The 22,336-nt window shown below is 36.8% G+C and overlaps 1 protein-coding gene across 2 annotated transcripts in view; it reads right to left on the bottom strand.

Annotated features, from left to right (window-relative positions):
- The window catches only part of CDH12 (cadherin 12), a 1,005,284-nt gene extending 986,002 nt beyond the window's left edge, over positions 1-19,282 (bottom strand). For both annotated transcript variants that reach the window (XM_027605549.2, XM_027605548.2), the window contains exon 1: positions 18,989-19,282. The gene's annotated coding sequence lies outside the window, so the exon portion shown is untranslated. The remainder of the gene's footprint in view (positions 1-18,988) is intronic.
- Positions 19,283-22,336: the final 3,054 nt, after the last annotated feature.

Below are 22,336 nucleotides of genomic sequence, written 5' to 3'. Positions count from 1 at the left end.
GAAGGAAGGAAAAAGGGGAAGAAGGAAAGTCACTATGGAATAAAAGGTTAGTATTTCAACAAATGAAAAAGCACTGAATGTGCTCATAAAATAAAGCCGCACAATCTTGTAATAAAATTTGCATTTTTATTTAGCAAAATACTGCAATGAGAAGGGATTTTGAAGATTTTTCCTGCAAGAAGTTGTTAGTTCTCTGTTAAAATGCACAACTTTTTTAGAGGAACACTCACTGTGTACCTAATTATCATCTTATTACTATTCTTACCCATACTCTATTCACACATATTTAATTTTTGCTTTTTCAGGACCAAAATTCTTAGGCCTGTTATATCTTCTAGTTCTTGAATGGGGAAAATATTCTAGAAATGGAAAACAATCTAATCATTAATAGATTTATAAATTATTGAAAACTAGAATGTCCTAGAAGAACAGAACCAGATGAAGGAGAATTAACTTACTAATAAGGAAATGGGTTTATTCAGTGATTTTTCTTTAGTTGTCATTATTGCTCTGCAAATGTAACAATTTTCAGTGGCATTATTTCATCAGTACCTATTTCTGTCAAGGCGATTGTATTTGCACTCGCTATAGGATCTTCACTAACAATCTGAGGGTTCTAGAGGGGAGGAGGGTAGGGGGATGGGTTAGCCTGGTGATGGGTATTAAAGAGGGCACATTCTGCATGGAGCACTGGGTGTTATAAACAAACAATGAATCATGGAACACTACAACAAAAATTAATGATGTAATATATGGTGATTAACATAACAATAAAAAATAAAAAAAAAAACAATCCATTAATCTCACCCTCCTTTACTCTCTTTCTCATTCATACAAAGTCAACTGTAGATGTGGGCAAGGCTGTAGGGCAGCTTTCTCAATGCAATGTCTATCAGTTCACTTCCAAATGAGCTCATGCTTCCCTAATTGCTAGTTGAGATGACAGCTGAAGAAAAACTAGAGGGCAAAAACCCAGCAATTAACTTCTCCCATACGGAAGTAATTGCCCCTATGGGTCAAATTCCATTTGGTAAACTAAGTCAAAGGCCCCTAATGTCAATGTTGTTGAAACTACAATCTTCCTTTGCTCCCAGGAAGGGGTGGGGGTGAGTTGTTGGTCAACAACATTGGTAGCAATGTTTGCAAAAGAATTAGGCGATTCTTTCCTTCAAAAGAGGTTACATACATAGGTGCTTTGTGTAACAGAAATTTCTAACATAGCAAGAAGAATTAGACCAGGAAAAGATGCCTAATCTAAACAGAAACCTTTGCATGAACTAGGCAGAGAAAAGCCCGATCAGGGAAATACAAACCAAAACCACAATGAGATACCACCTCACACCAGTCAGAATGGCTAGTATTAAAAAACAAAACAAAGAAACAAAAAAACAAGAAATAACTAGCATTGGCAAGGATGTAGAGGAAAGGAAACTCTTGTGCACTGTTGGTGGGAATGCAAATTGGTACAGCCACTATGGAAAACAATGTGGAAGTTCCTTGAAAATTTAAAAATGAAAATACCATATGACCCAGCAATTCCACTTCTAGGTATTTATCTGAAGAAAATAGAAACACTAACTTGAAAAGACATATGCACCCCATGTTCACTGCAGCATTATTTACAACAGCCAAAATATGGAATAACCTAAGTGTCCATCTGCTCATGAATGGATAATCAAAATGTGCTATACACACATGTATTGGAGTATTAGCTTTAAAAAAAAGAAAAAAACTCCTGCCATTGGTGACAACATAGACAGACCTTGAGGGCATTATGCTAAGTAAAATAACTCAGACAGAAAAAGACAAATACTGTATAATGTGGCTTATATGTGGAGTCTTAAAACAACAAACAAACAAAAATGAATGTATAGATACAGAGAACAGATCAGTGGTTGCCAGAGGCAGGTGGGTGAGCAGGTGGGCAAAATGGGTGAAGGTGGTTAAAAGCTACAAACCTCCATTTATAAAATAAATAAGACCTAGGGATGTAACATACAGCATGGTGACTGTAGTTAACAATACAGTATTGTATATTTAATAGTTGCTGAGAGTAAATCTTAAAGGTTCTCATCACACACACACAAATTATATGTGTGATGATATATGGTGGCTAAACTTAATATGGTGATCATTTGGCAATCTATTGTGAAAATTAATAAAGGTAAACCCCACTAAAGTGGTGTTAGGATGCTAGAAGGGGAGGCTGAAGGGGGAGCTCTACTACTCAATGTCAATTATAAGAACTGTCAATTACAGACTCAACAGAAGAATCCTCAACAGGAAATTCTCATCAATTACAGGTCCCAACAGGAAAATATGTACACTGCATCTTCTATAAGAAATTGACCACCCCTGCAACTCAGCCAATGAGAAAATATTATCACCCTGAACTCTTCTGATTCTCTCCAATGGACTTTAAAACAACCCCTCCCAACCTCCTCCTCCTTCTCCATAAAAAAATGTTAAACCTTTTGTTTGTTGGACTTGCCTATGGTTTTGCCATAGACTGATTGCTCGACCCAGATTGCAATCTCTGCTATTCCCAAATAAGCCCATCTTTTGCTGGTAAAATAATTTTCAGTTTTATTTTTAAAGTTAACAATATACATATATCAAATCGCTATATTGTACTCCTAAAACTAGTTATATGTCAATTATATCTCAATTAAAAAAATGTTAAAGCAATGTGAACTAACAAAAACAATGATGGGAATTCATTTTAGGCTTCGGCGATTATTCAAACACAGTAAATAAGTATTTTGTTTCTCTGCAACAAAACTGCCACAATTCTATCATAAGTTCTAGAAACTACAAGTAACCAAATAACTGACAAAGTTAGCCCACAATGGTCACTATCACTCTCCCAACTGCTTTCATGGGAACTTCAAGATTGTGAGTAATCCAGAACAACCATACCAGCTAATTTTTTTAAAGTTCCTTATCTTAACATCTTTAGCTCCAGTGGAGTTATTTAATGGGATATGTGGGTTAGGGGAGAATATTGTATAAAGGAAAAATGTAAAGAATAATAAAGAAGACTATAGTTTAAAGTCCTATGTAAACTGGACTTTGTTGTTTCTATAACTATATATACACTCCTTAGAACAGGGTCTGGCATACTTAGATCACTAAATAAATCTTTATTAAATGAAAATCTGAAATGAAAAATAAAGTCCCAGAACATCAGCTTCAATATAAATGAATCCCAAATACATGATGATAAAATTTTGAAATTTCAGAGATACTATTAGGCCTTTCAGCCTGCTGCCATATGTCAGATAAACATTTTGCATTATCCATAAGTAAAAGTGAGAATACCAATAGGTCATTGACATTTTAGTCATGTTAAAATATGTTTATGATTATGAAGAGAGAAATGAAAGATCACATTTTTCCATGTACATTCTGGATAAATTGCAGTGTTGGACATTTTATTTCATATTGCTTTTCATTATTAATACATACTATATCAGAAGAGGAACAGACTGATGAAATATAATAAGCTACTAAACATTAAAATATAACTTTCATGGAAACTGCACTTAGATGTTGAACCATAGGATTATCATGTTAGGTAGAAGCGCAATTTTCCTAACTCCTTTATGTGGAAGCTAAACAAAGTTCAAAGAGGTACATTTAGATGCCAATGTGATAAGGAATTACTTGCTATGCTGGGTTCTATCAACTTGGTGGAGCTGGAAATAGGTTTTGCAGATTCCCTTCCCAGATGGTTCTCATGAGAACCGACTAGAAGCACAATTTGGAAATCACAGGTGAAGAAGCAAACATTATTCTCAAAGACCATTGTGGACAGATATTTGGTGAACAGACCCAGAAGTGAACAAGTGGGTCTGGCTTGTCCTCCATTAGCTGTTATTCTTGATGCCTGGCCACAAGGATGCACAGCAAGTTCTGGCCCACCCATCCCCATTTTCTTGGTTATAGACCCACAGAGGCGGTTACTCAGCTGAGACTACAGCTTCTTGCAGAACTCTGCAGGAGCACCCCATCATGAGCTACTGCTTTGGATTCCCGTATTTCCTTGTCAGCTGTGACTGATCCACTCTACTTGTGCTTCAGTCAGAATGGGTAGAGGCGGCTTCTTTCTGATCCTCAGTACTCCCCTGCCAGACTGTCAGTTCCCCAACTCACCATCAATTGTGTAAATTCATGCTAAAAATCAATCCCTTGTTCTCATGAAATTTAGAGCCAGCTCTGCTTTCAAGACTGAAGCCCAATTAATACACTGATTCAACAGTTTTTTATCGATATTGAAAGAACAGTAACAACAACTTCATTAAAGACAGTACTATCTAGAACAAATACTTGTGTCCTTCAAAATTCCTGTACTGAAATCCTAACTCTCTATGGGATGGTATTAGGAGTTGGGGCCTTTGGGAATTGGAGGGTGGAAGTGAGACTGGGGCCATCATGAATGCGATTAGTGCCCTTATAATGAAGATCCCAGAGAGCTTCTCTCCTCTTCCACTATGTGAGGACAGTGAGAGCACTGTCCATGAATCAGGAAGCATGGCCCTTATCACACAATGAATCTTCGAGCACCTTAACCTTGGACTTGACCAACCTTGACCTTGGACTTCCTAGTCTCTAAAACTATGAAAAATAAATGTTCGTTGTTTAAGCCACCTAGTTTATGGAATTTTTATAGTAGCCCAAATGGACTAAGACAGGCAGATAAAGGGAAATTTGCCTAAGGGCAATAGACATTTCATAAAATGTATATTTTGCCTTTAATGCAATTTTTCTGTTTAAAGGTTTGGGGGTTTTTTGGTGGTCGTTTTCATGTTAACATAACACAATGTTTTTATCAAATATATTTGTTTTTTTTATTCTTTCTCTTATTTTCTTGGTATATCCTAGATTCTTTGTAAAAAGTTAGAAAAATAAAGGAGTTAAATATTATATTAAAATATTTGTAAATGGAAAATATTTACAATTCATATAAATGCAGATAATTCTTCCGAGATCAGACGAGATCGGGCGCGTTCAGGGTGGTATGGCCATAGACGCAGATAATTCTTCGTCTTTTATAAACATCGCTTACATTTTATTTCTGTCTCTCCTTCTCCCCCCCATCGGTCTCTTTCTCTAGATGTATGCATGTATATACATATGTGTTTTTATGTCTAGTATACACTTGAAATGTCTTATGCCACCAGGAACTTACAACCTCCAATTTGTTTTAAGTCAACTTAATAACAAATACATGGACACATAAGCAGACACTTGTTTGCAGACCCACACTTCCACCTTGGTTTGTAAGTGGCTGAACTCTTAAAAGTATACAGGGTAAAGCATATGAATATTAGATGAAAAAGAAGAGCAAATTAAGGTAATCTGTACCTTGTCTATCCTCCACTGTCACTGAAAAGGAATCTTCAGGAACAATCAGGTTAAATCTCTTATTTCAATTCATCAGGTGCAATTGAGACCACAAAACTAAAGTCACACACACACAAACCAGAACAAACTAAATACCATAGATGTTTCATATCATAGTTCCAAAACCCAACAACATTTCTCTCAGTATAAACAAATATGTAAGATTATTTATAATTTTATTTTTCCTTAAAAATAAAAGTGAGTATGTGTGCTCATGCTAATGGATGGCCACATATGCTTATAATACACAAAAGTCATATAAGAAATCTGGAATAATTTGGTCATTCATTTATCTATATATACAAAATCTATTTATAAATATGGCAAGCATTTACTATGTGCTAGTCTGCCAGACACTAGTCTTATCTCCTGAGATATATTAGCACATAAGATGTAAAGATCCCTGCTCTCTAAGTGCTTAAAGAGGAAGTAGAAATAAAGAATCATCATGACATGGAAAAAGAACAATGTAAGAGGATAAAGTATTGACTGAGGGTTTTGTGCAATTTGCTCTACTATTAGAGTAGTAGGAATAGACCCCGTACAGAAAGGGCAACTTGAAGACACTTGAAGGCAGCTAGTGAAGTAGGCATCTGTTAAACAAAATTCCAGTCAGGGGGAATGGCTACAAAAGTGAGAGTTAGCTTGTTAAGTTTCAGGAAAAGCCCAGAGAAGAGCTGTGTGAACTGAAAGAGCAAGGGGAAGAATGTAGGAAGAATGGATCAGAAATAAAATGAGGCAGCACAGATCACATAAACCCTTGGCATTTCCTCTTGAGGTAAATGGGGAGCCATCAGTTGATTCTGAACATAGTGGTAACATGATCTAACTTATTTTCAAAGGATGGTCCTTGCTGTTGAGGCTAATCTTCAGAAGTCTAAAAGCAAGATGAGTTAGGAGGCTCTTGCAGTATTCAGATAAGCATTTTCTACTACTAGAATCATGGTGACAACGTGAAGCTGCTGAGAATTGGTAAAATTCTACATGTGCTTTGGAGAGGATTTCCTGGCACATGAGATATGCAAAGTGAAAGAAATAGAGGATGTAAGGGAGTTTGAGAAATTTTAGCTTGAATGAAAGCATGGAGTTTATCAATAGACATGGTGAAATCTTAGAATAGAATATATTTGTGAGTGAAGACCAAGAGTTCATTTTGGACATGTGAATGTGAGATGTCTATTAGGTATTCAAGTGTATCATATGCCAACAAAGCAGTTGGGTAGAGGAGATTAGATTTTGGGAGATCTGAGCTGTAGCTATATATCTGGGAGTTGTCAACATATGGTGTTTAAAACTATGAACTTGGATTAGATCACTGTGTGTGTGGGTGTAGATAGACAGGAGAAAATGAAAGCTGCCTCGGTATTAAGGGAAGAAGAGAAGAAACCAGAAAATAAAACTGAGAAGTGATGGCTCAGGAGGTAAAAGATAAGACCAAAAGCGTGTGGGCACTTGAGAATTCTAGTTTAAAATGCTGTTAAGGATAGAGAAATTAGCTGGGTCAAATAATCATTAAATATATTGAAGACAGAGAATAGTCTTCTTTATAGTCATGCTTTTATGAGTTGGCAGAAAGTTTCTGGATGAGTACATAGGAAACTGCTGGTGTGAGCAGTAATCTGTGGGAAGTGAGAGAAGAGGTGAGCAGGAAGGGAGAAGATTCCAGTTTAACACACTCAGCAATACTTGATTTTCTTCCACATGAATATATACTACGCTTATTTTTAATATTTATTTATTTATTTATTTATTTAATTTACTTGAGAGAGAGCTAGTGAACGCATAGAGGGGAAGGGAGAAGTAGTCTCCCCACTGAGTGGGGAGCCCGATGGATGCGGGGCACCATCCCAGGACCCTGGGATCATGACCTGAGCCGAAGGCAGATGCTTAACCAACTGAGCCACCCAGGCACCCACACATTACATTTATAATGAAATATAAAAGTATACCTACACTAGAAAAATAACAATCATCATCTAGGAGACAAATATATTAGATGACAACTGATGAAAACATCAAACAGGTTATTTTTGAAAAGTAAACAGAAAGAAAGAAAAAAACACAGATTCTCAAAATGCATCCACGAATTCTTATAGAATCCCAATCTCTTGTTAATTATTACTTGGATTAAACATTACCTTCAGATGGCTTCTTTTAAAATGTAAATGTGGCACCTGAGATAGATGTTAAATAAGTCATCTCAAAAGTATTTTAAATGGCAGATGTCTAAAATTATTATATATACACACAGGCAGCTAAGAAAAAAGCTTTATGCAACATCAGAGAAATAAATGCCCTGTGATTCTGTGAAGCTGGAAGAGGAGGTGTTGTAGAGCTCAAGAGGAGTGCTGTGGGATCCAATGCAAGGCTGTACATAAAGGGCATGTCCCAAAAGAGCTTTTCACAAGGGAGTCCTGCAATGCCATTCACCATTATGGAGGCTGAGAATAGTTAAGGACCAGCTCAGGTCAAGTAAATAACTCGGAATCAAGTATTAACCAAAGATCCATTGCCTTTACAGGCCAAAGGTACATGGTAAATCAGAATTATAAAACATCTCTGGAGTGGTAAGTTACAAGGTGAGTGGTCATCCCAAAACTATAAATAGATTCTTATAATAAAATTGGAAGTGCTAAACTATCTAGATTTTTTAATATGGGACCAGATAAGGTTGAAAATATTTCAAGAAATAAATGGTGGAGCATAGAGACTATGAGAAGTCTTGATATTTTTGTAATTGGTCATCAAATATACTCAAACTGAATTCTGTCCTGATAAAATCTTTTGATGCAGTTTTCTAAAATGCGTTTTAAATAAAGAGTAATAAGCCAAAGGAAAAGTAAAAAAAAAAACAAAAACAAAAACACCTTCATACATTGTGTAATATTTTTACATTTCTTTAAGTTCTATCAGAGAAAGGGAGGTACGTTTTTTGTTTGTTTTTGTGAAGAGAATTTTGGCTCTACCTTTTCAGCCTAAAATTATCCTCTTATTTTCATGGAGTTTAAAACTTTCCTTGGCATTAAAAAATGGAAGAGTAAATACATTTACAAAAATTGGTTAAGTAACCATTAATGAAAATATCTTGGTTCTGTGTTAAAGTTATTAGTCATAGCTTTGTGACTGGGAAGCAGAATAAAATAATTTTTCAGGGTAGTTCTCTGTGAATCCACAATACTAGGGAAGTTTTCCCAAGTCTATTTGTAAAAACACTCATAATTTACTAGTTCTCCATGGTGACGTGAACTAATGGACCATCTTTAAATAAATTCACTTATAGATCCGGAATATGGTACAATGCTCTCTTGTTCTGTAGGACTATAAAATTAGCATCAAACAGAAGAATTCGCCATTCTTCACCTCCCCCATGGTTGTCATCTCTACGCCGTAAATCACAGAGCAAGAATAAATGAAGTTGTTTTTCTCCTGTCATTCATATTTCATATAGTTTTCTCTATAGTGTAGAAGTATTTCATTTTTAGGAAGGATTAATGCCAAAGGGTTTATTGCCTTCTATCAGAAACATTTAGCTAGCTTTAGAGATGTGACGGAAGAAGTTGCTTTTAACATTTGTCTCTGTATGTACACATGCATACACTATGATAAACATGCAATGGGAGGGCATCACAAAAATGCTTTGAAAAGCACTTAAAATATATTTCCAGTGAATTTTCCTTAACTTTCAAGATTTCTTAGCACAGACATGTGCCTCTAAAGAGACCGTAATGAACTAACAGAAAACAGATACACAGAAAGGAAGGAAGTCCCATGGCAGGCATTATAAAACAGATCTTTGGCTCCTTGATATGACATTTATAACTGACGTAATTTTGTTTTTAAATAAAAGACTGATTCAATGCCCCAGTCTTGTCTCTCTGTATGTCTTTCTGCATGTCTGTGTATATGTGTACAAGGGAGCAAAGAAAGATGGCAAGTGTGAAGACAATTTTAGGGATGCTTAGTTGAGGGTAGGGGGAAACAAAGAGAATGTCTGCCTTTCTGTTCAAGAAGATACATAGATGAACTCTTGTATAAGCAGCTGATATTCTCATGAGGAAACTGACCCTCAGCTGAAATACATACTCTTGGGAAAAATAATTCATCTGTAGTTACAAGGCATAAAGCTTCATGGACTTGCACACTAAGGTTTCCTGTAATGACTTGGAAATCTACAGGAACGAGGGAAGGGGCCTGACTCATTATTTGGTTGTGATAACATGACCCACATGAATGTTAGGGGATAATGGGCAACTTAGCTCACTACAAATCAAACAGCTCCATGATCCATCATTAACCTAAGGGAGCTTCCGTTTATTGAAGTAGCCCTCTAAATGAATAGGTCACAGTCTGTTTAAAAGCTCAGAGATTTGTTAATGTTCCAAGGACTTAGAGTCTATTAGATCAGACGGCCTGAGCATGTACAAAATTGTAGGCACTTTGGAGAGCTAACATGCTTTGGTATGCATATAAAGAGTTTAAAGAATATTCTTTGAAACTTGGATTAAACAGGGCACACTGCATTTGTGAGATTATCCTGCATAAACGTGGGTATGTGTCAAGCGGAAAGGAAAAGAAAGGATTCTGTAGAGAGATACTCCACAAGAGGACGTTAAGTTACCACTCTAAACCGACTTTCATAATGCAATTAACTTCAGTAGGGAGAATGGAATCTTGAATACTGTTCAAATTAAGGGAGTGCAGTTACAGCAGCAACAATTCAGGAGGAATTAGCAATGCCCTTCTGAAGAGACCTACTGAATTAAACCTTGGAGGGTTTTAAGATTAAGCCATTTAATTGTGACCTTAGGAGCTCTGGACTTTGCACAGACACGAGTCCAGGTGTTAATACTGATTCTCCTCTGTTCTCTCCAGATAACAAAACTGAATCTCAGAGCCAATTAAGGCAAATCTTTAAAGGCCTTTTTCCCCCTTTTTAGTGTATCCTGGGAGGTTTATTTTAATTGTGGACACCATGGGGAATCAGGGACATTATACATAGTGAGATAGCATTGATTCTTGAGTTGTAAAGATAACTAGTACTTATACAAATTATCCTAACTTTAAAACCCTTTTTTTTTGGTAGGTTGACACTCAAATTATATTCTTTATTCCCCTGATAATCTTAACAGAACACTCTTTCAGTATTGAATACTAGCACAAATGGCATGACTAGTGATTATTATATTCACAGGCCAAGTTGTATGCATGAATATATTACTATAGAAAGTCAGGTAATTCACAAGTATGTCTCACTCTCCTCCCTGAAGGTTACCACTCTTAGCATATCATCACGTAAATCATTCAAACTCCATTTATATGCATGTATGTGTTTAAGTAAATTTATGTGCCCATATCCACGCTTTCATTTAGTAATTTATTCACTCACCCAAACACTTATGGACGGCTCTTAAATGCCAGGCACTATTATGTGGCTTCCCTCATGTGGTCTGCATTTTATTTGGGAAGATAGACAATATAATGAATATAATGTAAGCTGAAGCAGGTCCTATTTAAAGAAAATTAGGGCGCCTGGGTGGCTCAGATGGTTAAGCGTCTGCCTTCGGCTCAGGTCATGATCCCAGGGTCCTGGGATCGAGTCCCGCATCGGGCTCCCTGCTCCTTGGGAGCCTGCTTCTCCCTCTGCTTCTCTCTCTCTCTCTCCCTCTGTCTCTCATGAATGGATAAATAAAATTTTAAAAAAATAAAAAATAAAAAATAAAGAAAATTAAATGTGGATAAAGGTGAAAATATTTCTTCTGCAGAAGGAAATGCTATTTACAGACAATGATTAGAGAATGTAGCTCTCAAGTATGGATATTTAAACCAAGATCGTTGTAAAGAAAAGGATAAATTGCGTGAGTGCAAAGTCCCTGTGGCAGGGATGAACTCAGCATAATGAGAAAGAAAATGGAAGGGTTAAGCCAGGTATTGTCTTTAAACCATGGAAACTACTTTGACAGTGATATTGAAGTGTTTACATCTAGCTTCTGTGCAATGAATTGGGGTAGGAGTAGGGGATAAAAGTAGAAGCTGAAAGACCTGTTTAGAAACTGGGACAACAGTGGCTGGATTAAAGGTAATTGGTAGAGGTAGAAGTGACTGGATTAAAGATGTACTTAGACAGTAAGACCAGGAAGCCAGTATATTTAATATTGGCACTGATTGTGGGGAGAAGAGAGAAAAAAGCAGGGCCTCAGAGTTGACCCTAAATTCTTAAGAAATTAAAGGAATCATTACATAATTTACTGAGATGCAGCAAATTAAGAAAATGAATATATTTAGGTTGTGGTGAGAGGGGACAGAAATTAACATCTTGGGTTTAAACAAGTTATGGTTAATATGATTGTTAGATGTTGCTATGGACTGCGTGTGTTTCCCTGGTTGGGGGTGTCAAATACACTGAATTGATAACTCCCAGTATGATGGTATTTGGAGGTGGGGCCCTTGGGAAGTAAGTAGGGTTAGATGAGGTCATAAGGGAGAAGTCCTCAAGATGGGATCAGTGCCCGTATCAGAAGAGCGAACAGATAGCTTGCTCCCATGTTCTCTCTGCAGGAGCACCAAGAAGTCACATGAGGACACAGTAAAAAGAAAGCCATCTACAAGCCAAGAAGAAAGCTCTCATCAAGAACCCAATCAGCCCACACTTTAATCTTGGACTTCCAGCCTCCTGAATCGTAAGAAAAAAAGTTTCTGTTGCTTAAGTTACCCAGTCTGTGATATTTAGTTCTGGCAGCCCAGGCAGCCTAATCAGACGTGCAAGTAGAAATACTGAGTAGGCATTTGGAGATAAGGGTCTGATGCTCAGCACAAAGATTAGAGACAAAGACATATTTGGAAAGAGGCATTCAAATGGCTTGAAAACCTATACTACTGGATGGGATTACCTCTTCAGGAAGTTTCTAGAGAGTTGAGCAGGGCCTAGGCCTGGGTCCAGGGATAGCCTGAGAGTTTCTATTTATGGGTCCGAAGACAAGAGAACCCAGCAGAGAAGAATGAGGAAAAGCAGTCAGTGAGAAAGAATAAAATCAGAAGACAATGACAAGCAAATGAAAATATTTCTGCAGAAGATAATGCAAGCATTAGAACTGCTAGGTATTGAGTTTTGATGGATGCTGTCAAATTTCCCTCCAAAATGATTCCACAGTTTATAATATAGCCAAGTATCTATGAGATGGGCTGCTGTTCTTGAGGTGCTATTGTATATGTTGAATATGCCTGACATTTTTGTTTTTCAAAAGTAATACCTACCTGACAATACTGCTATCTGGAGGTACGTGTAAACCTCTGAGTTAGGACAGATTATGTGCCCTCTATTTTCATTTATAACATTATTCTCCTCATCACTGGTTTACATAATGATAGGCATATAAAATTCCTTGTTAAATAAATGTGAAATATTGAGATTAGAATGTATTATAGAATAACTGTCATTTTAATACTGCAGTTAAAATTTATATTGTTTATATTTAGTATATACGAGATTATGTTGTATATGCTAGACTACTTGACACAACTCTAATTCTGGTCGCAACAGCTACAATTCTAATAATGGACTGCTTCTATGTAAGGATCTTATAGTGGTGACCTTCTAGTAGGAGTTTAGTGCAAATACCAGATATTGATTCAGATAATGAGCTGTCTAACTGTGAGACACTTCTATTTCAGAAAAGTATTCTTGGCTTCCCATGCTTGCCTAAGTACAAATATAACATAAAACCTTGCCAAGAGCTTATTTTTCACTTTCTACTCACAATCTTATTGCTAGTAATTAAAGAAGAGTAGAGTTTCAGTTCAACCTTGCTTTTAAATCGGCCTGAAATCACATCCTTTGGAGTAATGGCTGCCCTTTCCAACCCTTGGAGTGGAAATAAATATTGACTCACAAAGTTGTAGGAGGACATTTCCTTTTGGATATAATGTTATTTCCTTGTTACTTCAAATATCCCTATACACTCTCTTCAGAAATAGTTTTAAATACATCATATCATTTTTTTCCCATGAGCAGTCTTTTAACGTTAATTTCCTCTACTTCTCAACATTTACCAAGCATCTGGATCTCTTCTGATTAAGTTTAAAAGTATTACTTTAGATAAGTTAATTAACAACACATTTTGGTTGATTATTTCCTAACAATCCTTTTTGACATTCAAGATATTATTTTAATAAATGTTGAAATGTCAGCTAAAATTATTTGATATTTGGCTTTTGAATACTATTTCACTTGCATTATTAAAATTAATGACACCTTCTATTTGTATCTGCCACCTACGCTCTGGATATTGTAAATTTTAATCTTCTCTCTATTGTTTCAAAAATTCAGGAGCTTTCTAGATTAGGTTTGAAATTCCTAGACATGGAGGGCAAGATTGGTAGGTGGCAGATTTAACAAGTAAAGGAAACTATGTACAAGACTTGTTGTGGGTACCCACAAGATGAGCTGATCTCTGCACCTGCCTGCCAAAATCTTAAAAGTTTATGTAGAGGCCTTAATGGGATTCAATCACGTGTTCAGTCCAATGGTCTCAATAACACCTTACTTTCTCAAGTTTATTCCCTTGAAACAACAACCCTAGAGTGAGAATGGTGGGTACAATGCACATTCCAAGGACCGGGGAGAAGGATGAGAAGCCTCTGATTGCCAGGGTCCAGTTCAAGGATCAAGAGGAGGTCACAGCCTTTTGATGACTCCTCCAACACTCTAAGATTTTGATCCAGCATTCATTTTCTTTTGTCTATTGATTTCGATCTCATCTATTCACATGCCCAAATCTCTATAAAAAAATAATAATCCCACAAACTTCCCTTGACTCGGTACTTTCTATTTAGTGATCTCTTATTTTCCTTTTAGCTTGACTTCCAAACCTCCTGAAATATGATGGTAACAGTTTCATCACAACCTAAACTTCACTGATTATTTAAACTACCAGAAACAACCATGCTTATTCATTAAAAGCATTCTTGCCAAAAGTGAGTGGAATTATTTTTAGATAAGTGACCTGAGGACCACTTCCATCCCAACATGACAAGTAAATTACAGCATATAACAAATGCTGGCCACTACATGTTTTCATGTAACCGGGGGGTGGGGGCACAGCTCTAGCTGCATTAATCTCTACACATCTAGTGCTATAGTCATGGAAATTTCAAAAGAGAAAGACCTATTAGTGAGTGTTTGTCTATGTGGTAATATCATACTAAATCAATAGAAGAAACCAAGGATCCAAAAGCTAAGTAGTGTACTCAAAAGTACCCACAGAATAATTCTCAAAATTTGGATTCATACCCATGTCTGACTCCCAAGTTTTGATCTTCTCACATCATCATACAGACAATGAAACAAGACTCTCATCTTTACATGGAGAAAAACATTTTTTGCATATTATAATAATTTTATAGTCAATGGAAGTGACAGGACTTACTAAGTACATGGTACACTTCTGGTATAATCAATCATCTTGTAACTAGCGTCTTAATTTGAGGATAAGTCCTACACCCTAATGTTTACTTCTTTGGTACTTGGAACTAAGTATGCATCATTCAGCTATCTGAACATATAGATTTAGGACTTGATACATGAATCCTGTCCTTCTTTATTGGGTATCTGTACACAAATTGGTACCTCACCTTCTCTCACCAGAATCTTCATGCCTATAAGCATGAGATATACATATTTTAAGAATTTTATTTTTCAAGGGGCACCTGGGTGGCTCAGTCATTGGGCGTCTGCCTTTGGCTCAGGTCATGATCCCAGGGTTCTGGGATCGAGTCCCACATCGGGCTCCCTGCTCTGCGGGAGGATTGCTTCCCCCCTCCCACTCCCCCTGCTTGTGTTCCTGCTCTCACTATCTCACTCTCTGTCAAATAAATAAATAAAATTCTTTTTTTTTTTTTAAAGAATTTTAGGGGCACCTGGGTGGCTCAGTCAGTTAAGCGGCTGCCTTCGGCTCAGGTCATGATCCCAGGGTCCTGGGATCAAGTCCCGCATCGGGCTCCCTGCTTGGTGGAGAGTCTGCTTCTCCCTCTCCCTCTGCCTGCCTCTCTGCCTACTTGTGCTCTCTCTCTATCTCTCTGTCAAATAAATAAATAAAATCTTTAAAAAAAAGAATTTTATTGTAAAATAGCACATCCCTTATATTCGAGGTAATATAAATTCATTTATAGAATAGTGACTTATACAACGTTCACAGAGCTAGGGCTATGTAAGAAACCCATAACCTCTTAATGAAAAAAATAACTGAAGCATACTGAAGATTTAATTTACCCCTTAATACCATGAGCTATAATATGATAAAGTGATACAAACCTGAATGAAGCTAAACTTATAAAAAAAAGTAAATATAGGGCTTGTTTCCAATAATGTAACAAATGCTTATTAAATTAAGTGATGATCAATAATTGAATAAATGAATTCTTATAACATTAACCAGGATCACACAGAAAGTATAATAACCCTATGTGAAGTTCATCTGTTATTCAATTTTACAGTAGTCATAATTTTCTCTTAGTCTTTTCTAAAAATGTTACTTACTGCATATTATTAGTCAGCTTAGCATGTGATGCTTAAAAAAAACTTGAGTAACCACTATTGATATTCAGCACAGGTGGAATTATTCACATTCACAAATAAATACACGCACATATGCGTGTGCACGTACACACTTTCCTTTTCAAGTTTGGTAATGATATATAACCCTTTTAGCATAGTAATTCAGAAAAAAATTCAATTACCTTAAAGCCAAAAGTTAAAATGCTTTTAAAAGCCATAAGAGAGTAAATTGCTCAATTTTCATGTGTTAGTAAAGTGAAAGGAAAGTTCCTGATAAAATCATAATCTTCATTCCTTATTTATTTTTCTTGATAAGAATTGAGCCAATTCATAAAAATAAAACAATATTTGTTAAACAAGAAAGATAAAATTTCCACCTAAATCAAATGTAATTATAAATATAAATGTAATATATATTACAAATATAAATATTTATATAAATATAAAAATCATGAATTGGTGCAAAATGCTATCTTTTGATGTGGTAACACTGACATGGTAATACAGGACATAAGTACTTTTTAAAACAGCTTTATTAAGAGACTAAGGAAATGATACCTTAAATGAGACATCTGTAATTACACTTTTCCTTTGGAAGTATGGAGACATTTATAACAGTCTACTTAAGTCATTTTATTACACAATCCTTAGATTTGATATTTTTACATGAAAACATGGCTCACTTCTGAAGAGAACCATCACTGTATGCATCTTCCTATCACAATTGTTAGGCAGATTTAATGATATGACATCTAAATGGCATAGGTGTGAAAACAGTAATATTTCACATTTCATGTAAGAACAGTTTCAGCAGACTACTTGCAGTACTATTTCATCAGCAAGAGTGATTTGATGTTCATCACAATCCATTCTAAGAGGTAAGAGTGACAGATATTCTTATTAACCACAAAATGATAAAAGATTGATTTCAATCAATATCACAGCCTATTACATGAAATATGTTCTGTGAAAATACCAGATGCAAAAGATGCTCTAAGGAGATGAGTTTTTGTTCCATCCTTAAAGGATGCAGTCATACTGAGGTGTAAGTATGTCACGTGAAGCATTAGCAGGGATTTTTTTTTTTCCATAAGCTAAGCACTGTTTTTGCTGTGATAAGAACTTAATATGTATTATCCCACATGTAAAACAAATGACGCTTCCCTCCCATTATAATTCAGCTCTCTCTTTTTGTGGGAATTATCTAAAATGATCACAGTAGTAAGATTATTGGAAGGAATCAGGTCCAGTAGGAAAAAAAACATTCTTGGCTTGAACCCCCCCACACCCCCACCCCCCTACCCCCACCCACGCTTGAAAATGGTACACATCAGAAGAATCCAGAAACTGGAGATTTGCTAAATACAACAGAAAAGAAAATGTGATTTTTTTTGTTTGTTTGTTTAATGGGAAGGTGCTAAACTATTCTAGGGTTAAACTGGGAAGTTAGCTTTTGAAGTGAGAGCTATTAATAAAGAAGAATATATATTCTGGAACTGGATTTTCAAGTTAACGTGAAACCTTTATTTGCTACAGTAGTTTCAATAGCAGGTAGGGGAACTGTCCCTAGATCTCATCACTGAATAAGGTAAAGTGCAGGTTAAATTAGTTAAGTGGAAGCTTCCACTTTGTGTGTGGCTGAGCTCTTGAGCCTTCCAAAACAATTACTCAATCAACTGCTTATGGCTTGGGAAGAGTAACCATATGACTTTTAATTCGGAAGAGACCTTCTGCTAGAAATATTTATAAGAAAAACCTATTCAGTTAATTTCCTTCTTAGAACTAATAATGAAGACCTATAAATTAAAGTGATTCTCAAATTGCTTAGGATAACTTAGTGAATAAATGACGCCACTGAATGAGGAGATTCAATTTTTTGGACAGCTGTGTGTCTGGATTTTTTAAATCTGAAAACCAATCAAGTACGCTGAAAAGACCAAGCAAACTGATACGTGTTTGGCAGGGTTGGATTTTCATGTTTGGGTCATGTATAGGGTAACTGAAAGCTGTAAACACATTTTCAGAACCTTCTCTTTTTAATTCTTCCCCCTCAGTATGTAAACCAATTTTCTAGCTGAGCAGTTTGTGAATGAGTTTCAAAATACCTGATGAGAAACTGAGAATCATGAAATGGTCACAGAATCACCCAAAAGTATGTCAGTTCCCACTCCGGAGAGTAGAGAGAAATATGTCTATGAGACATCAAGCACTCTGAACTAAAGAGGTTCTGAAGCCACTGTGATTTCCTTGTAGAATGATGTTTAAAAGGGAGAAAACATTTATAAAATACTGAAGGTCTCTGAAAAAACGATCTGCTTCTGTGTCCTATATTGCACATACGTCTTCTTCAATGTACCACCAAAGGATTAATACCTTTAAGATATTTTTTAAATACATATTATATAACCCACAGCAGCTCTTCCACTTGTCTCAAATTAGTTTTGTCGTAGGAAACTCAGAGAGCTGTATAGGAGACTAGCTGTTAAAGCATTTAAATGGCTTTACAGTTTTCTTTAGTGAAGAACGAAGCTTTTAAATATACATACCTTAATAAATATCAGTGGAGAAGGATGTGGGGATTTTACTGTATTTTAACAAAAAATAGTGGAGATGGGTATTTACAGAAGCTTTTTGAAAATAAAGCATTATTCTGTCATAAAAATAGATCAATAAAGCCATTTATAAAATAACCAGTTGAACACCCACCGTACATAATTATTTTCATTTGAAAATTCAGCCATGCTAAGTAAGGTCCATTAGTGGTTAAAACATTTATTTCCCTCCCCTTTTAATTTAACCTTTCCCTCTTAAGACTAGAGACTTGTTTAGAACTTACTGAAGTTTCTCAAAGCAAAACCACGCACCAGTTCCTAATTCAGATGCCAGATCTGTGTGCAGCCTCGTTCAGCTTCTGACTACGCTAGGCAACACTTTATTAATCATGTATGAATTTTTGTGCGTATATCCTGAAGCGATCACACACGATGCAATCTCAATTAAAGGGGGGGTGGGGGTGGGGGGAGGACATCTTACCTGATGGCAGAACCGGCAGCTGCAGGAGCGGAAGCAGAAACAGCAACTGCAGGATGCAACAACCCAGCCTTGCACCTAAGGTGAGACCTTTTTCTCTCTCCCTTTCTCCTTTTCTCCCTCTCTCTCTTTTTTTCTTCTAAGTCACTGTAGCAACAAACTGCCTTGCATTTCGTCCCCTTTCATTCACAGAAGATTCTCCAAGCCGGGGAGCCAACAGACACCACTTGCTTCCTGGAAGAGGTCTGCCTCTCTTCTCAGAAACGCTTGGACCCCTCTCTGTGGCTCCCTCCACGTTTACCCTTCAGATCAATAACGCTCGCGGAGCGGCTGGAGCTCAACTGCAGCGGCGAGCGGCCAGCCAATTGGGGCCCAGGATTCCCTCCCAGTCATCTCCCCGCCCTCAAAACAAAACACAGCGTGCCTTTGACACATCGCCGAGTTGTGAAAAGTAATTGAATCCTGTATTTGAAATGTATCTTGTTTGTTCCTTTTCCCCCCTAGCGTTCATTGTATAATACTGTGAATGAACGGAAAGGCTCCATAGCTCTCAGGACACTCATTAAAGGAGCTTCGTAGAGGGTGAAGTGTGGGCGCTGGGAAAGTGAGAGCACCTGGGTTAGTTTGCACCTGGAACTTTGCTATTTAAGGGCTTGAGGCCTATTGAAAATCAGAGAACTGGGAGGCAAAGGCTTGGATCCTGGTTCTCAAACCACTAAGTAGCTTGTTTCTTTTATCATGTGGAACAGGAAAATAAAGTCCATGTCTACTGGATGTTGTGTCTTTCTCTAAACATTGTCTGAACAAGAAGCAGCCGCTAGTTGGGGGTTAACCTTAGCCAAGAAATTTCTACTAATCCATTTACCTTTTTCTCTGCTGACTGAACATGGTCCAGATTCTATAAGGAACTAAAATGTGTTCAGGCTATATGGTAGTCTAGTTTCGTTAATTTTGCGTGTTTATATATTGTAAGGTTTTTGTAATTTACATTAATTTCTGTTAGGGAATCTATTAGTGATGACTTGCAACTGGAGAGAATATTACAATGATTTTTAAAATCTTATAATGGGGGTGCCTGGGTGGCTCAGTCAGTTAAGCATCTGCCTTCGGCCCAGGTCATGATCCCAGAGTCCTGGCATCGAGGCCTGCATCGGGCTCCCTGCTCAGCAGAGACCCTACTTCTCCCTCTCCCTCTGCTGCTCCCCCTGCTTGTTCTCCCTCTCGCTCTCTGTCAAATAAAATATTTTTTAAAGATCTTATAATGAAAAGTAACACTATTGGAAACAATACTACTACCTCTTCCCAAATTCCAAAACCACATGCAAGCTTTACATAAAGCATGGTGATCTTTCTTCACATTTCTGTTGATTCACAACCTTGGGAGTTTCTGTGGGTGAAATTCGTTACTGGCCCTATACACTGGGGCAAGGAGAGATCAAAGAAAGAGTCAGCTGCTCCAGATTGATAGGTGGCACTTTCAATAAGCAAGGGAACTGACATAGAAGGCTTGCCTTAGGTCACAGCCAGACTAGCAGATCTCGGCACCTGCTCTGTAGAATCTTAAAAGCTTACGTGGAGGTCTTACCATGGTTCAGTCATGTATGTAGTCCAGATGCTCTCAATAACACTTTACTCTCTCAAGTCCTTGAAGTGGTTCCTAGTATGGGAACAGTGCACCTAATGTACATTTGTTCGACAGGGGAGGCAGTAAGGAGCCTCTGATTGCCTGCGTCTGACTTGCAGGTTAACTGGAGGTCATGTCCTCTTATTGACCTCGTCCAACAATTTCACTATTGAAGTACTGAGTACTGAAATTTGCTTAAACAAGTTCATGAGAATCATTTATTTTCTCTCCAAGAATCTAAGTCACTTCATCATTTATATGTCAAGAATGCAATGTTTGGGGTAATCATTTAATCTAAGTATGTCAAAAATCTCAAGAGCACAGAATCTCCACAATTTTAAAAATATGTATAACTACGAGCAGGCTTAGTAGCTCAGACAACTGCACAAATAAGAATGTCTTTTCAATGTCACTGTTGAATAAGAATAAAATTAATGTGTCTTTCTGAAATCTTTTTGTTCCACTGAAGTAATACAAATGGGTTGATGCATGTGGTGTAGCCAAGCTTTGTGTGTCAAGACAAGTTGAAAGAGCTTGGGGAGACTTTACAAACAAAACAATTTTGTTACCTGTCCATCATGTGTAGGAGCCATGGAAAAGCGTAATATTTACAGCACTGGATACTGTTTTGCTATAAAAGGTGAAAGCTAACTTTATTGTAACTCACTCATGTAGCCAGTAAAATTTTATTCAGGACATTCTCTGGTTAACTGTAGTCACCTGGCTTTTGTGAAGAAAGGAATATGCTAACAAAATGATAATTATAAACATCTTTTTATTTCTTAATTTTATAATAACATGTATTCATTTATCTGAATTCATTTGTGGATCACAAATAACAAGTCACTGAAATATAGAACATTGTCTTTGTTCTCTAGGTCAATGGTTTTCAATGTGTGATTTCCAGACCATTAGCAAAAGCTTCACCTGGAAACTTATTGAAAAGGCAAATTCTCAAGCCCTCCACCGTTCCTATTGAATTGAAAACCCCAAAAGTGGCATCCAAAAATCTATGTTTTAACATCACTTCAGCTGATTCCAATGCACACCCAAGTTTGAGAGGCATTGCTTTAAGGAAGATATCTGCAAACTACTGCAGGAGACCAGCACCTACTTTTGTAAATAAACTGTTACTGGAGCACAGTTTCACCCATTTTTTTTTCCATATTTTCTGACTACTTGGGCACCACAATGGCTGAGTAGTTGCCACAGGGACCTATGACTTGAAGCTGAAAATGTTTACTGTGTCCCTTTAAGAAAACTCTGTTGACCCCTGCTGAGGGCATTGTAAGACAAGCTATATAATTAGTATTTGTGGCAAGAGTTGAGAAAGAAGTAACATTTGAGGATGGGATGGACAAGATCAGATTAATGAAATCAGCGGGATTTGGAATAGATTGAAACTGACGATTTGGTAACTTATTGTTATATGTTTTTTAATAGATTTTTGCTCCTTCACCCTGGGGAGGGATATACTTCTCCTTTCTAGTCTCGTTTGTATGACTTGCTTCAGATTATGGATAGAAAGAACATTATTGTGTTCAAGCAGAATACTGAGGAATAAATATAAGTTTGTACCCTTTTCATACAGAAGCTTTTCCATCACCCTGGGCTATTAAATAAGAGGATATTGGAGTCTTAGCTATCCTAGGATGAATATGTAGTTCAAGAGGTTAATAAAGCTTTTATTTGTAAGCCATTGAGATTTTAGGGTCATATGTTACCAC

The sequence above is a fragment of the Zalophus californianus genome, chromosome 5 (genome assembly GCF_009762305.2).
Source record: "Zalophus californianus isolate mZalCal1 chromosome 5, mZalCal1.pri.v2, whole genome shotgun sequence".
Taxonomy (NCBI): Eukaryota; Metazoa; Chordata; class Mammalia; order Carnivora; family Otariidae; genus Zalophus; species Zalophus californianus.
This window is presented reverse-complemented; position numbering and strand designations above follow the sequence as displayed.